Source organism: Borostomias antarcticus (genome assembly GCF_949987555.1).
Source record: "Borostomias antarcticus genome assembly, chromosome: 12".
Lineage (NCBI taxonomy): Eukaryota > Metazoa > Chordata > Actinopteri > Stomiiformes > Stomiidae > Borostomias > Borostomias antarcticus.
Genome location: NC_140245.1, coordinates 15814228 through 15832118, shown reverse-complemented (window position 1 = coordinate 15832118; position 17891 = coordinate 15814228). Strand labels below are relative to the sequence as shown.

Below are 17891 nucleotides of genomic sequence, written 5' to 3'. Positions count from 1 at the left end.
AGATCCAAATCATAGGCTAAAATATCTAAAACTTGTCAAACAGTGATTAACTAAATACCATTGTAAGAGAAGAGATTCCTTCACTTAATATGCATTTTGTGATCTCACTTTGGCTATATCTAACAGTATGAAATATGCATCAATATAAATCAATATGGATACTTTGCATTATATAAATATGCAATTATGTCATGTAATATCATAAAGATTGCAATCCTTGTTTCTTGATTTTTGAGTGGAGAAACACCTACGTAGATAATTACCTGATTAGTTCATCTACTGTATCAACAATAACATCTCGATTAGACACTTTACTACAGTGATGATGAGCCTAATAATGCAAAAGACCAGAAAAATGCATTTGATTGCTTTTGTTTATTCAACCTGACTCAAAGAGTCTCATTGTTTTGGATTTAAAAACCTCAATTTGAGGCAGGTAGGATGATGAAACATCATCACAACAGAACTTGGACACATCTCCAAGACACATGGTACTCTAACAGAGTAGAAGATAGACATTGAACAACTGTCTTTATAAAAGACACATGATACTCTAACAGAGTAGAGGAAAGACATTGAACAACTGTCTTTATAAAAGACACATGATACTCTAACAGAGTAGAGGATAGACATTGAACAACTGTCTTTATAAAAGACACATGATACTCTAACAGAGTAGAGGAAAGACATTGAACAACTGTCATTATAAAAGACACATGGTACTCTAACAGAGTAGAGGAAAGACATTGAAAGGCATGTCCTTATAAAAGACACATGGATCTGTTTCACATAAACAGGAGTTTTACAGAGAAAATAATTTTATCTTTCCAGCACACATATTCAAAATTATGCAAAATATTTCCTAATCATAACAATCCTGTGATCTTAAAACAGATCAATTGATGACAATCATAGAGTAATAGTAAAGGGACGCCCAGTTTGGGTGGATAATCCTCATGGAGGAACAGTGATGCTACTATACAGCTCAAGCCTACATTAGAACATCAACTGCATGATGCAAACTTCTCAGAAGATAATCACTCTAATCTCAGTATTACATCCACCATGGAGCATTAACATATCAATAATAATATTTTAGATTAGATAAAATAATATGATATAAATTAAGGTGTTGACCTTAGAACAGATCAGTCAAAGGAAATCTCAGAGAGATTGGTGTATGAATGCCCATTTTGATCATATTGATCATTGATTCAACACAAAAACAAAACATGAATCATTGAACATGCTTATTATATCCGTTCTCTGCTATCTTAACACTCAGGAAGTGTAGTATTCAATAAATGTAATATATTTCCTACAAAAGTATAGTTTCAATAATGGCATTATTAACCTTCTGAAGAAGAACAAGTTCTTCAAATTTGAAGAGTTTTGTCCTTGGCTTGAAGTTCAACTCTGACCAACATGGTCATATGGGTTTGTCTGGATGTGGAGCTCCAGTCTGTAGTTCTCTACCAGGGCCTCCAGAGGGCGCTGTTGGCTAGACTCTTCTCTTTACTGATGCTGTGCTGGGCTGTGGAGCTCAGCTGAGGCAGGTCACTGTCCCTCCTGTTCTTATCAGAGGATGACTGCAGGCTCTGGAAGTGTCTCAGCAGTCTTCTCTGGGGGACTCTGTCTTCACATCCTCCTTGGACAGGAAGTGCACCATCTCTTGGAAGCACCTGGAGTTTCCCTGATTGGCAGCTGCTGAGCAGGAGGAGGAGCTGATTGGCTGCAGGCGTCTCAGGAAGCAAACTGTCATCTCCAGGATGTCGGCTTTCTCCAGCTTGGAGTCAGGCTGCTGGTTGTGGAGCTCTGGACCCAGGAGAGACTTGAGCTGCTCAATGCTGCTGTTGATACGATCTCTGCGTAACTTCTCAACCAGTGGCTTTCTTAGCTGCAGAAAGAGAAGAGGAAAAACATGAATAACCTAATTCTGAAGAGGAACATTAATGAAGATAATAATGATTTAACATTCAAAGTTTAAATATCCAGTGGGTCTTCAATGTACCTTGTTGGTGAGAGTCAGGTGCTCCTCAGAGTAGGTTCTTGCTGAAGTGATTGTAGGAGCCATGGCTGGATCTCTGTGCTGTAGAGGTCTCTGTGTAGAGTGAATGTGATTTCTAGTGGCTTCATCCCTCCTATATATGGTCCCACATCTCCATGTGAATGTGTGGGTCTTGGGCTAGTTGGAGTTTCTCACAGTCTGTAGCCAATGGGAGAGCTGGGAGGACAATGGGGAATGTGGAGCTGCCACATGCTCAGTGTTCTTATTGCTGGGGGACAATGGTCACGTCTCAGGGGAACAGGTGGAGGGCTGAGGGCTGATGGAGAGAGACTCCCAGAGTGCTGTGTGAATCTGGGAAAGTGGTGACCCTGTAAAGAGAGCAGATATGCAGCCTGATGGTCAGATCAATGACTCTGACAGAGCACACGCTCATCATTTACACACACGTGTGAGACTGGGAAAAGATCTCACTGCATTAAGAAAAAGGCTCTTTGATGGGTATCGTTGTATTGAGATATGTGAGATTCAGATACAAGCTCTGATAAAATGGTCATTGGTCTCTTAATTAGATGAAGTGAACATCAAAATAATACCTTTACTTTCAAGAGACCATACATTACCCTTGGGTTATTATCAGTGTTGCAAATTTTCTAAATGTATTTAATTCTATATTTCTGCATTTTAATTAAATATTTGTTTAATGACGATACTGTACTTATGTAGCTCTTAGAAAATGTATACTGATACACTCTTAATTTTATGAACTGAATATCAAAATGAAGTCTTTACTTTAAAGAGACCATACAATACCACTGGGTTATTATAAGTGTGAGGATATTTTTCAAAATGCATTTTATTTTATAATGTTGATACTGCTCTGGTGTTGTCAGGCGTCTGTAAAGTCAGTAATATTGTTTATTTAAGGGTGATGTGCTGGCCATATTGATGTCCAGATGTAGCAGATGTGTTCTGGTGGTCAGTGTGAGTAGAGAGCTGCTCTGAGTTTCCCACACTGAGTCCTGTGCCAGTGATCAATGCACTACAAAGGCTGCTCAGGACACTGAATGGACCTTAAGTGACGGCTATGGGCTCTGTGTTGAACTATAGACAGAGCCTGACGTCACAGACCATCTGGAGGGAAAGAACACCACTGGCTGATGCTACAGGCTAATTATCACTATAAACATGTATTCAGATACATCAAGGTAACACAAGACGTGAGAAAATGGCTATAGATTTTATAATATAAAATATATATAATTCCAACCATTTTTATTGTGTTTCACCTGTTGTGATCAGTAACTCTTCCTAAAAATGGTAAGCTCTCCTCTGTAGTAGGTCTATAAGGCCTGCATGAATTAAAATATGATTTCTCAATTCACTGCTATTAAACTCTCACAATCATAAATAACTGGATAGAGAAACATGGAGAGAAAGAGAGAGAGAGAGATATGTAGGGAAAGAGAAGGTGCAAGAGAGCTTCACAATCTTGATATTACATTACATTACATTCATTTAGCTGACATTTTTATCCAAAGCGACTTTCATCCAAAGTGACTTACAACAATTGCATTTAATGTAGAAAAAGTCAGTGTGCTACTACTTGTCAGAGCTCACAAGTGCATCTTCTTTCTCAAACAAGTGACTAAGAGCATGATCTAGTGCTGAAGGCAAAGTGCAAGAGTAGCAAACTAAAAATACAGGTCCAGGTGCTGATGGGACTGAGGATACTAACCACAGGCTTATAGTCTTTCCTGCATCATGTTTGTTTCCCCTCCTAAAGTGTGCCAATTCCCCAGAGACACAGTCAGGTGCTGGTGGGACTGAGGATGCTAATGACACTGATCTGTGACTCTGCTCTCCAGAGCTTTCCCACACTCTGCCCATTGAGAGAGCTTCCACTGAACAATAGACGTGTGCCTTGTTAAATGATAATTCATCCCCACACAAGCAGTTCCCAACGAGCCCGTCTGGGTAAACCTCATCACGTACATAGTTTTGTTTGGCTACAAATAAATACTCAGAAGTTAGAGAATTGAGCTCAAGCTGTTTGTTTGAACATATTTAGTGAAAATCTTCATCAGACCATAGTGTACTGTATTGAAGGGTCATAGCAGACTTCTCTTGCAAGTAACAGACTTCCTTGGGGCTATAGCAGAATATATTTTACTTGGAGTTGCTCTTAACCCAGCAATTAATTATGAAAAACAGTTTAGTTTTGCCTATTTGATCCATCCTGATTATTTTCACAGTCCTGTTTAACAGAGAAGCAGTTTCATTCTTTTCAGCTATAATCTGGTTGGAACACAGGTCAAGTAAACATGATATAAATTATAACTGGTATCACACTAATCTTAGACATGAATACAGTTTGAAGCTCCTCAAAATGATGTTTGTGTATTTTGAATAAATGTATCGGATTATTGAAAATATACTTTGTGACATATTAGATGGCCAGAGCCCTCCCTCATCTATTGTCCCACAGGGGGTCTGTGAGGGAGTTCTCCTTGGTTTCCCACACTCTGTCCATTCATGACGTTCAGTGAGGGAACAATATAAGTGTGTCTTACTGCACTTCACATTAACTATGGAGTGTGACCTCATTATTGAGGAGGTAAACAGTAGCTCTAAACTGTTTTGAATAAAAAATACTATCAAAGATCAGCAAATTCCTGAAATTGTTTAAATGACATCACTCAGATTCAATTCATGAATTATCAAAAAAATGTCAAACAGTGATTCACTAAATACCATTGTAAGAGATTCCTTCACGTACTATGCGTTTTGTGATCTCACTTTGGCTATACCTAACAGTTTGAATTATGCATCAATATAAATTAATATGAATATTTGCATTATATATATATGCCATTCTGTTATATAATATTATAATAATTGCCATCTTTTTTTTCTTTTTTTTTTGAGTGGAGAAAAACCTACACAGATAATTACCTGATTAGTTCATCTACTGTATCAACAATAACATCTTGATTAGACACTTCACTACAGTGATGATGAGCCTAATAATGCAAAAGACCAGAGAAATGCATTTGATTGCTTTTGTTTATTCAACCTGACTCTCAGAGAGTCTCATTCTTTTGGATTTAAAAACCTCAATTTGAGGCAGGTAGGATGATGAAACATCATCACGACAGAACTTGGACACATCTCCAAGACACAAGGTACTCTAACAGAGTAGAGGATAGACATTGAACAACTGTCTTCATAAAAGACACATGATACTCTAACAGAGTAGAGGAAAGACATTGAACAACTGTCTTTATAAAAGACACATGATACTCTAACAGAGTAGAGGAAAGACATTTAAAGGTATGTCTTTATAAAAGACACATGGATCTGTTTCACATAAACAGGAGTTTTACAGAGAAAATAGTTTTCTCTTTCCAGCACACATATTCAAAATTATGCAAAATATTTCCTATTCATAACAATCCTGTGATCTTCAAACAGATCAGTTGATAATAATCACAGAGTAATAGTAAAGGGACGCCCAGTTTGGGTGGATAATCCTCATGGAGGAACAGTGATGCTACTATACAGCTCAAGCCTACATTAGAACATCAACTGCATGATGCAAACTTCTCAGAAGATAATCACTCTAATCTCAGTATTACATCCACCATGGAGCATTAACATATCAATAATGATATTTTGGATTAGATAAAATAATATGATATAAATCAAGGTGTTGACCTTAGAACAGATCAGTAAAAGGAAATCTCAGAGAGATTGGTGTATGAATGCCCATTTTGATCATATTGATCATTGATTCAACACAACAACAAAACATGAATCATCGAACATGCTTATTATATCCGTTCTCTAATTTCTTAACACTCAGGAAGTGAAGTATTCAATAAATGTAATATCTTTACTACAAAAGTATATTTTCAATACCTAATGGCATTATTAAGCTTCTTTAAAGAAGAAAAATTTCTTCCCATTTGAAGAGGTTTGTCCTTGGCTTGAAGTTCAGCTCTGACCAACATGGTCATATGGGTTTGTCTGGATGTGGAGCTCCAGTCTGTAGTTCTCTACCAGGGCCTCCAGAGGGCGATGTTGGCTGGACTCTTCTCTTTACTGATGCTGTGCTGGGCTGTGGAGCTCAGCTGAGGCAGGTCATTCTCCCTCCTGTTCTTATCAGAGGATGACTGCAGGCTCTGGAAGTGTCTCAGCAGTCTTCTCTGGGACTCTGTCTTCACATCCTCCTTCGACAGGAAGTGCACCATCTCTTGGACACACCTGGAGTATCCCCGATTGGCAGCTGCTGAGCAGGAGGTGGAAACAGGAAGCAAACTGTCATCTCCAGGATGTCGGCTTTCTCCAGCTTGGAGTCAGGCTGCAGGATGTGGATCTCTGGACCCAGGAGAGACTTGAACTGCTCAATGCTGTTGTTGATACGATCTCTGCGTAACTTCTCAACCAGTGGCTTTCTTAGCTGCAGAAAGAGAAGAGGAAAAACATTAATAACCTAATTCTGAAGCGGAACATTAATGAAGATAATAATGATTTAACATTCAAAGTTTAAATATCCGGTGGGTCTTCAATGTACCTTGTTGGTGAGAGTCAGGTGCTCCTCAGAGTAGGTTCTTGCTGAAGTGATTGTAGGAGCCATGGCTGGATCTCTGTGCTGTAGAGGTCTCTGTGTAGAGTGAATGTGATTTCTAGTGGCTTCATCCCTCCTATATATAGTCCCACATCTCCATGTGAATGTGTGGGTCTTGGGCTGGTTGGAGTTTCTCACAGTTTGTAGCCAATGGGAGAGCTGGGAGGACAATGGGGAATGTGGAGGTGCCACATGCTCAGTGTTCTTATTGCTGGGGGACAATGGTCACGTCTCAGGGGAACAGGTGGAGGGCTGAGGGCTGATGGAGAGAGACTCCTAGAGTGCTGTGTGAATCTGGGAAAGTGGTGACCCTGTAAATAGAGCAGATATGCAGCCTGATGGTCAGATCAATGACTGACAGAGCACACGCTCATCATTAACACACACGTGTGAGACTGGGAAAGATCTCACTGCATTAAGAAAAAGGGCCTTTCATGGGTATCGTTGTATTGAGATATGTGAGATTCAGATACAAACTCTGAGAAAATGGTCATTGATCTAGATCAGGGGTGTCAAACTCTGGCCCGCGGGCCAAATTTGGCCCGAAGTGTAATTATATTTGGCCCGCGAGGCAATACCAAATGACTACTAGAGCTGGCCCGCCACTATTATACAGCGCATTCACCGCTAATACTACAAATCCCCTAATGCTCTGCTGTTGGTTTGGCGCGTCAATCAAGACAGGACCCAGAAACGCCCTCTCTTCTGTGACAGTAGTCATAGCAATCTCATACTACAACTGTAACCGTGTTACACCTTCTTAAAAATGGCGAAAAGAAAGGCAGAAAACAGAAGCTTTACGTTATGTAACGTCTCACTGTGATAGAGACACCTGTGTTGACCTAGCCGGCCGCTGTGTTTGCTCTGTTCCTGTTCATTCAATCCTGTCTGCCTTCTTGCCGGCCTGTCTGCCTGTCTGTCTGTCTGCATGCCAGCTGTAGGACAGTCAGGGTTTTACAAGCTTCTCTACTGAGCAGATGGAGCACCAACACTTGTGTCTGAGGGTGTATTCACATATGTTAGTGCACACCATTGATGCGAAAGTGATAAGTGCATATTCAATGTTAAAGCAAAACTTGTTTGGGTCCATATTAAAATTTTCATTTGTTCAATGTTGGCCCGTGACTTTGTTCAAGTTTAAAATTTTGGCCCACTGTGTATTTGAGTTTGACACCCCTGATCTAGATGAAGTGAACATCAAAATAAGATCTTTACTTTCAAGAGACCATACATTACCCTTGGGTTATCATCAGTGTTGCAAAATTCCAAAATGTATTTCATTCTATATTTCTGCTTTTTAAAATAATGTTTAATGTTGATACTGCTCCGATGTAGTCAGTGTTTTGTTAACTCAGTTATATTGTTTATTTAAGGGTGATGTGCTGTCCATGTTGATGTCCAGATGTAGCATATGTGTTCTGGTGGTCAGTGTGAGTAGCGAGCTGCTCTGAGTTTCCCACACTGAGTCCTGTGCCAGTGATCAATGCACTACAAAGGCTGCTCAGGACACTGAATGGACCTTTAGTGACGGCTATGGGCTCTGTGTTGAGCTATAGACAGAGCCTGACGTCACAGACCATCTGGAGGGAAATAACACCACTGGTTGATGCTACAGACTAATTATCACTGTAAACATGGATTCAGATACATCAAGGTTGTTAGAAACAACCAAGACATGTTAGAAAATGGCTATAGATTTTATAATATAAAATATATATAATTACAAACATTTTTATTGTGTTTCACCTGTTGTGATCAGTAACTTTTCCTAAAAATGGTAAGCTATCCTCTATAGTAGGTCTATAAGGCCTGCATGAATAAAAATATGATTTCTCAATTCACTGATATTAAACTCTTTCAATCATCAATAACTCGATAGAGAAACATGGAGAGAACGAGAGAGAGAAAGAGAGAGAGATGTAGGGAAAGAGACGGTGCGAGAGAGCTTCACAATCTTGATATTACATTACATTACATTCATTTAGCTGACATTTTTATCCAAAGCGACTTTTATCCAAAGCGACTTAGAACAATTGCATTTAATGTAGAAGAAGTCAGTGTGCTACTACTTGCCAGAACTCACAGGTGCATCTTCTGTCTCAAACAAGTGACTAACAGCATGATCTAGTGCTGAAGGCAAAGTGCAAGAGTAGCAAACTAAAAATACAGTTCCAGGTGCTGATGGGACTGAGGATACTAACCACAGGCCTGATAGTCTTTCCTGCATCATGTTTGTTTCCCCTCCTAAAGTGTGCCAATTCCCCAGAGACACAGTCAGGTGCTGGTGGGACTGAGGATGCTAATGACACTGATCTGTGACTCTGCTCTCCAGAGCTTTCCCACACTCTGCCCATTGAGAGAGCTTCCACTGAACAATAGACGTGTGCCTTGTTAAATGATAATTCATCCCCACACAAGCAGTTCCCAACGAGCCCGTCTGGGTAAACCTCATCACGTACATAGTTTTGTTTGGCTACAAATAAATACTCAGAAGTTAGAGAATTGAGCTCAAGCTGTTTGTTTGAACACATTTAGTCAAAATCTTCATCAAACCATTAGTGTACTGTATTGAAGGGTCAGAGCAGAATTCTCTTGCAAGTAACAGACTTCCTTGGGGCTATAGCAGAATATATTTTACTTTGAGTTGCTCTTACTCAGCAATTAATTATGAAAAACAGTTTAGTTTTGCCTATTTGATCTATCCTGATTATTTGCATAGTCCTGTTTAACAGAGAAGCAGTTTCATTCTTTTCAGCTATAATCTGGTTGGAACACAGGTCAAGTAAACATTATAGAAATTATAACTGGTATCACACTAATCTTAGACATGAATACAGTTTGAAGCACCTCAAAAAGATGTGTATTTTGAATAAATGTATCGGATTATTGAAACTATACTTTGTGTCATATTAGATGGCCAGAGCCCTCCCGCCCTGACCTCTGACCCCCAGGGTAGGGGTCTTCATCTATTGTCCCACAGGGTGTCTGTGAGGGAGTTTTCCTTGGTTTCCCACACTCTGTCCATTCATGACGTTCAGTGAGGGAACAATAGAAGTGTGTCTTACTGCACTTCACATTAACTATGGAGTGTGACCTCATTATTGAGGAGGGAAACAGTAGCTCTAAACTGTTTTGAACAAAATTTGTGATGGTTCGGTGTGGGACCCAGGCGCAACAGGAATGGAGGAGGCAAGGAACGGTTAAGCCCGGAGGGGCGATTTAATAAGGTAACACAAAGGGGGAGCCACAAAAAGGATGCCACAAAAATTTAAGAGGGGAGAAAAAATAGGAGCCACCAAACTGCCACTAAATAATAAAAATGTCCTTGGCTCAAGGGAGCCGGAGGGATCGGGAGGTGGAGCAGGGTGAGGGCTCTGCTAGCTGGTACACTCAGCAGAGGGGGTCTGGGATACTGGAGAGACGAGGAGGAGAGGCAGGGTGAGTGATAGTAATCACGAGCAGGGAACGAGAAAAAAAGCACTTCAAAATACAGGTAAGTAATATCGTAGGCTAGGCTATACTTTACCACATATGTTATGGTAAGATCTGGCGATGAGTGGAGAGTTGACCAGGTTCTTGTAGGGGTTGAAGGTGATTGCAGAACGAGGGACAGGTGTGGTGATGATGAATGGGAAACCGGTGAGTAGAGCCGCGCCCGCGTCATCGTCGGAGACGAGCGCGCCGTTCTTGTCGTTGCGCACGGGCCGATGTGCTGGGCATGTCGGGATCCGACTCTTCGTCACCGGAGTGGGAGGAGACTGCCGAGTCCGCGGAGCTGGCCGGAGACGGGGAACGCCCGGTAGTGGGGGGAAACTCCGGAGAGCCAGAGCGTCGCATGCCTGGGCCGATGCGACGTGCGGTAGAGCGCGTAGGACGCCCCGAGCGCGCAGCGGGCCCAGAGGGGAGAGAGGGAGGCGGTTGTGGAGGCGAGGGCATGCGAGCCGTAACAAAATTACTATTTAAAATCAGCAAATTCCTGAAATTGTTAAAATGACATCCTTCAGATCCAAATCATAGGCTAAAATATCTAAAACTTGTCAAACAGTGATTAACTAAATACCATTGTAAGAGAAGAGATTCCTTCACTTAATATGCATTTTGTGATCTCACATTGGCTATATCTAACAGTATGAAATATGCATCAATATAAATCAATATGGATACTTTGCATTATATAAATATGCAATTATGTCACGTAATATTATAAAGATTGCAATCCTTGTTTCTTGATTTTTGAGTGGAGAAAAACCTACGTAGATAATTACCTGATTAGTTAATCTACTGTATCAACAATAACATCTCGATTAGACACTTTACTACAGTGATGATGAGCCTAATAATGCAAAAGACCAGAGAAATGCATTTGATTGCTTTTGTTTATTCAACCTGACTCAGAGAGTCTCATTGTTTTGGATTTAAAAAGCTCAATTTGAGGCAGGTAGGATGATGAAACATCATCACAACAGAACTTGGACACATCTCCAAGACACATGGTACTCTAACAGAGTAGAAGATAGACATTGAACAACTGTCTTTATAAAAGACACATGATACTCTAACAGAGTAGAGGATAGACATTGAACAACTGTCTTTATAAATGACACATGATACTCTAACAGAGTAGAGGAAAGACATTGACCAACTGTCTTTATAAGACACATGATACTCTAACAGAGTAGAGGAAAGACATTGAACAACTGTCTTTATAAAAGACACATGGTACTCTAACAGAGTAGAGGAAAAACATTGAAAGTCATGTCCTTATAAAAGACACATGGATCTGCTTCACATAAACAGGAGTTTTACAGAGAAAATAATTTTCTCTTTCCAGCACACATATTCAAAATTATGCAAAATATTTCCTAATCATAACAATCCTGTGATCTTAAAACAGATCAATTGATGACAATCACAGAGTAATAGTAAAGGGACGCCCAGTTTGGGTGGATAATCCTCATGGAGGAACAGTGATGCTACTATACAGCTCAAGCCTACATTAGAACATCAACTGCATGATGCAAACTTCTCAGAAGATAATCACTCTTATCTCAGTATTACATCCACCATGGAGCATTAACATATCAATAATATTTGAGATTAGATAAAATAATATGATATAAATCAAGGTGTTGACCTTAGAACAGATCAGTCAAAGGAAATCTCCGAGAGATTGGTGTATGAATGCCCATTTTGATCATATTGATCATGGATTCAACACAAAAACAAAACATGAATCATTGAACATGCTTATTATATCCGTTCTCTGCTATCTTAACACTCAGGAAGTGTAGTATTCAATAAATGTAATATATTTCCTACAAAAGTATAGTTTCAATAATGGCATTATTAACCTTCTGAAGAAGAACAATTTCTTCAAATTTGAAGAGTTTTGTCCTTGGCTTGAAGTTCAACTCTGACCAACATGGTCATATGGGTTTGTCTGGATGTGGAGCTCCAGTCTGTAGTTCTCTACCAGGGCCTCCAGAGGGCGCTGTTGGCTGGACTCTTCTCTTTACTGATGCTGTGCTGGGCTGTGGAGCTCAGCTGAGGCAGGTCACTGTCCCTCCTGTTCTTATCAGAGGATGACTGCAGGCTCTGGAAGTGTCTCAGCAGTCTTCTCTGGGACTCTATCTTCACATCCTCCTTGGACAGGAAGTGCACCATCTCTTGGAAGCACCTGGAGTATCCCTGATTGGCAGCGGCTGAGCAGGAGGAGGAGCTGATTGACTGCAGGCGTCTCAGGAAGCAAACTGTCATCTCCAGGATGTCGGCTTTCTCCAGCTTGGAGTCAGGCTGCTGGTTGTGGAGCTCTGGACCCAGGAGAGACTTGAGCTGCTCATTGCTGCTGTTGATACGATCTCTGCGTAACTTCTCAACCAGTGGCTTTCTTAGCTGCAGAAAGAGAAGAGGAAACACATTAATAAACTAATTCTGAAGAGGAACATTGATGAAGATAATAATGATTTAACATTCAAAGTTTAAATATCCCGTGGGTCTTCAATGTACCTTGTTGGTGAGAGTCAGTTGCTCCTCAGAGTAGGTTCTTGCTGAAGTGATTGTAGGAGCCATGGCTGGATCTCTGTGCTGTAGAGGTCTCTGTGTAGAGTGAATGTGATTTCTAGTGGCTTCATCCCTCCTATATATAGTCCCACATCTCCATGTGAATGTGTGGGTCTTGGGCTAGTTGGAGTTTCTCACAGTCTGTAGCCAATGGGAGAGCTGGGAGGACAATGGGGAATGTGGAGCTGCCACATGCTCAGTGTTCTTATTGCTGGGGGACAATGGTCACGTCTCAGGGGAACAGGTGGAGGGCTGAGGGCTGATGGAGAGAGACTCCCAGAGTGCTGTGTGAATCTGGGAAAGTGGTGACCCTGTAAAGAGAGCAGATATGCAGCCTGATGGTCAGATCAATGACTCTGACAGAGCACACGCTCATCATTTACACACACGTGTGAGACTGGGAAAAGATCTCACTGCATTAAGAAAAAGGCCCTTTCATGGGTATTGTTGTATTGAGATATGTGAGATTCAGATACAAGCTCTGATAAAATGGTCATTGGTCTCTTAATTAGATGAAGTGAACATCAAAATAATACCTTTACTTTCAAGAGACCATACATTACCCTTGGGTTATTATCAGTGTTGCAAATTTTCAAAATGTATTTAATTCTATATTTCTGCATTTTAATTAAATATTTGTTTAATGTCGATACTGTACTTATGTAGCTCTGAGAAAATGTATACTGATACACTCTTAATTTTATGAACTGAATATCAAAATGAAGTCTTTACTTTAAAGGGACCATACAATACCACTGGATTATTATAAGTGTGAGGATATTTTTCAAAATGCATTTTATTTTATAATGTTGATACTGCTCTGATGTAGTCAGGCATCTGTAAAGTCAGTAATATTGTTTATTTAAGGGTGATGTGCTGGCCATGTTGATGTCCAGATGTAGCAGATGTGTTCTGGTGGTCAGTGTGAGTAGAGAGCTGCTCTGAGTTTCCCACACTGAGTCCTGTGCCAGTGATCAATGCACTACAAAGGCTGCTCAGGACACTGAATGGACCTTTAGTGACGGCTATGGGCTCTGTGTTGAACTATAGACAGAGCCTGACGTCACAGACCATCTGGAGGGAAAGAACACCACTGGCTGATGCTACAGGCTAATTATCACTGTAAACATGGATTCAGATACATCAAGGTTACACAAGACATGAGAAAATGGCTATAGATTTTATATTATAAAATATATATAATTCCAACCATTTTTATTGTGTTTCACCTGTTGTGATCAGTAACTCTTCCTTAAAATGGTAAGCTCTCCTCTGTAGTAGGTCTATAAGGCCTGCATGAATTAAAATATGATTTCTCAATTCACTGCTATTAAACTCTCACAATCATAAATATCTGGATAGAGAAACATGGAGAGACAGAGAGAGAGAGAGAGAGAGATGTAGGGAAAGAGAAGGTGCAAGAGAGCTTCACAATCTTGATATTACATTACATTACATTCATTTAGCTGACATTTTTATCCAAAGCGACTTTTATCCAAAGCGACTTACAACAATTGCATTTAATGTAGAAAAAGTCAGTGTGCTACTACTTGCCAGAACTCACAAGTGCATCTTCTTTCTCAAACAAGTGACTAAGAGCATGATCTAGTGCTGAAGGCAAAGTGCAAGAGTAGCAAACTAAAAATACAGGTCCAGGTGCTGATGGGACTGAGGATACTAACCACAGGCTTATAGTCTTTCCTGCATCATGTTTGTTTCCCCTCCTAAAGTGTGCCAATTCCCCAGAGACACAGTCAGGTGCTGGTGGGACTGAGGATGCTAATGACACTGATCTGTGACTCTGCTCTCCAGAGCTTTCCCACACTCTGCCCATTGAGAGAGCTTCCACTGAACAATAGACGTGTGCCTTGTTAAATGATCATTCATCCCCACACAAGCAGTTCCCAACGAGCCCGTCTGGGTAAACCTCATCACGTACATAGTTTTGTTTGGCTACAAATAAATACTCAGAAGTTAGAGAATTGAGCTCAAGCTGTTTGTTTGAACATATTTAGTGAAAATCTTCATCAGACCATAGTGTACTGTATTGAAGGGTCATAGCAGACTTCTCTTGCAAGTAACAGACTTCCTTGGGGCTATAGCAGAATATATTTTACTTTGAGTTGCTCTTAACCCAGCAATTAATTATGAAAAACAGTTTAGTTTTGCCTATTTGATCCATCCTGATTATTTTCACAGTCCTGTTTAACAGAGAAGCAGTTTCATTCTTTTCAGCTATAATCTGGTTGGAACACAGGTCAAGTAAACATGATAGAAATTATAACTGGTATCACACCAATCTTAGACATGAATACAGTTTGAAGCTCCTCAAAATCATGTTTGTGTATTTTGAATAAATGTATCGGATTATTGAAACTATACTTTGTGACATATTAGATGGCCAGAGCCCTCCCTCCCTGACCTCTGACCCCCAGGGTAGGGGTCTTCATCTATTGTCCCACAGGGGGTCTGTGAGGGAGTTCTCCTTGGTTTCCCACACTCTGTCCATTCATGATGTTCAGTGAGGGAATAATAGAAGTGTGTCTTACTGCACTTCACATTAACTATGGAGTGTGACCTCATTATTGAGGATGTAAACAGTTGCTCTAAACTGTTTTGAACAAAAAATACTATCAAAGATCAGGAAATTTCTGAAATTGTGTAAATTACATCACTCAGATCCAATTCATGAATTATCAAAAAAATGTCAAACAGTGATTCACTAAATACCATTGTAAGAGATTCCTTCACGTACTATGCGTTTTGTGATCTCACTTTGGCGATACCTAACAGTTTGAATTATGCATCAATATAAATTAATATGAATATTTGCATTATATATATATGCCATTCTGTTATATAATATTATAATAATTGCCATCTTTTTTTATTTTTATTTTTGAGTGGAGAAAAACCTACACAGATAACTACCTGATTAGTTCATCTACTGTATCAACAATAACATCTTGATTAGACACTTCACTACAGTGATGATGAGCCTAATAATGCAAAAGACCAGAGAAATGCATTTGATTGCTTTTGTTTATTCAACCTGACTCTCAGAGAGTCTCATTCTTTTGGATTTAAAAACCTCAATTTGAGGCAGGTAGGATGATGAAACATCATCACGACAGAACTTGGACACATCTCCAAGACACAAGGTACTCTAACAGAGTAGAGGATAGACATTGAACAACTGTCTTCATAAAAGACACATGATACTCTAACAGAGTAGAGGAAAGACATTGAACAACTGTCTTTATAAAAGACACAGAGTAGAGGAAAGACATTTAAAGGCATGTCTTTATAAAAGACACATGGATCTGTTTCACATAAACAGGAGTTTTACAGAGAAAATAGTTTTCTCTTTCAAGCACACATATTCAAAATTATGGAAAATATTTCCTATTCATAACAATCCTGTGATCTTCAATCAGATCAATTGATAATAATCACAGAGTAATAGTAAAGGGACGCCCAGTTTGGGTGGATAATCCTCATGGAGGAACAGTGATGCTACGATACAGCTCAAGCCTACATTAGAACATCAACTGCATGATGCAAACTTCTCAGAAGATAATCACTCTAATCTCAGTATTACATCCACCATGGAGCATTAACATATCAATAATGATATTTTGGATTAGATAAAATAATATGATATAAATCAAGGTGTTGACCTTAGAACAGATCAGTCAAAGGAAATCTCAGAGAGATTGGTGTATGAATGCCCATTTTGATCATATTGATCATTGATTCAACACAACAACAAAACATGAATCATCGAACATACTTATTATATCCGTTCTCTAATTTCTTAACACTCAGGAAGTGTAGTATTCAATAAATGTAATATCTTTACTACAAAAGTATATTTTCAATACGTAATGGCATTATTAAGCTTCTTTAAAGAAGAATAATTTCTTCCCATTTGAAGAGGTTTGTCCTTGGCTTGAAGTTCAACTCTTACCAACATGGTCATATGGGTTTGTCTGGATATGGAGCTCCAGTCTGTAGTTCTCTACCAGGGCCTCCAGAGGACACTGTTGGCTGGACTCTTCTCTTTACTGATGCTGTGCTGGGCTGTGGAGCTCAGCTGAGGCAGGTCACTGTCCCTCCTGTTCTTATCAGAGGATGACTGCAGGCTCTGGAAGTGTCTCAGCAGTCTTCTCTGGGACTCTGTCTTCACATCCTCCTTGGACAGGAAGTGCACCATCTCTTGGAAGCACCTGGATTATCCCTGATTGGCAGCTGCTGAGCAGGAGGTGGAAACAGGAAGCAAACTGTCATCTCCAGGATGTCGGCTTTCTCCAGCTTGGAGTCAGGCTGCAGGATGTGGATCTCTTGATCCAGGAAAGACTTGAAATGCTCAATGCTGCTATTAAAACGATCTCTGCGTAACTTCTCACCCAGTGGCTTTCTTAGCTGCAGAAAGAGAAGAGAGAAGACATTAATAACCTAATTGTGAAGAGGAACATTGATGAAGATAATAATGATTTAACATTCAAAGTTTAAATATCCCGTGGGTCTTCAATGTACCTTGTTGGTGAGAGTCAGGTGCTCCTCAGAGTAGGTTCTTGCTCAAGTGATTGTAGGAGCCATGGCTGGATCTCTGTGCTGTAGAGGTCTCTGTGTAGAGTGAATGTGATTTCTAGTGGCTTCATCCCTCCTATATATAGTCCCACATCTCCATGTGAATGTGTGGGTCTTGGGCTGGTTGGAGTTTCTCACAGTCTGTAGCCAATGGGAGAGCTGGGAGGACAATGGGGAATGTGGAGCTGCCACATGCTCAGTGTTCTTATTGCTGGGGGACAATGTTCACGTCTCAGGGGAACAGGTGGAGGGCTGAGGGCTGATGGAGAGAGACTCCCAGAGTGCTGTGTGAATCTGGGAAAGTGGTGACCCTGTAAAGAGAGCAGATATGCAGCCTGATGGTCAGATCAATGACTCTGACAGAGCACACGCTCATAATTTACACACACGTGTGAGACTGGGAAAAGATCTCACTGCATTAAGAAAAAGGCCCTTTCATGGGTATTGTTGTATTGAGATATGTGAGATTCAGATACAAGCTCTGAGAAAATGGTCATTGATCTAGATGAAGTGAACATCAAAATAAAACTTTACTTTCAAGAGACCCTTGGGTTATCATCAGTGTTGCAAAATTCCTAAATGTATTTCACTCTATATTTCTGC

General features: G+C 40.1%; 4 pseudogenes across 4 annotated transcripts; all 4 read right to left on the bottom strand.

Moving 5' to 3' along the window:
* Nucleotides 1-1472: 1472 nt before the first annotated feature.
* Nucleotides 1473-2136, bottom strand: LOC311316183 (transcription factor HES-5-like; annotated as a pseudogene). Its single transcript has 2 exons — nt 2012-2136; nt 1473-1897 (listed from the first exon to the last, which is right to left on the bottom strand). The product of its transcript is annotated as a transcription factor HES-5-like (transcript).
* A 3927-nt stretch (nt 2137-6063) lies between these two features.
* Nucleotides 6064-6706, bottom strand: LOC311316428 (transcription factor HES-5-like; annotated as a pseudogene). The gene is made up of 2 exons: nt 6582-6706; nt 6064-6467 (listed from the first exon to the last, which is right to left on the bottom strand). The product of its transcript is annotated as a transcription factor HES-5-like (transcript).
* A 5398-nt stretch (nt 6707-12104) lies between these two features.
* Nucleotides 12105-12766, bottom strand: LOC311316427 (transcription factor HES-5-like; annotated as a pseudogene). The gene is made up of 2 exons: nt 12642-12766; nt 12105-12527 (listed from the first exon to the last, which is right to left on the bottom strand). The product of its transcript is annotated as a transcription factor HES-5-like (transcript).
* Nucleotides 12767-16716: 3950 nt separating this feature from the next.
* On the bottom strand, nt 16717-17359 carry LOC311315948 (transcription factor HES-5-like; annotated as a pseudogene). Its single transcript has 2 exons — nt 17235-17359; nt 16717-17120 (listed from the first exon to the last, which is right to left on the bottom strand). The product of its transcript is annotated as a transcription factor HES-5-like (transcript).
* Between the last annotated feature and the right edge of the window lie 532 nt (nt 17360-17891).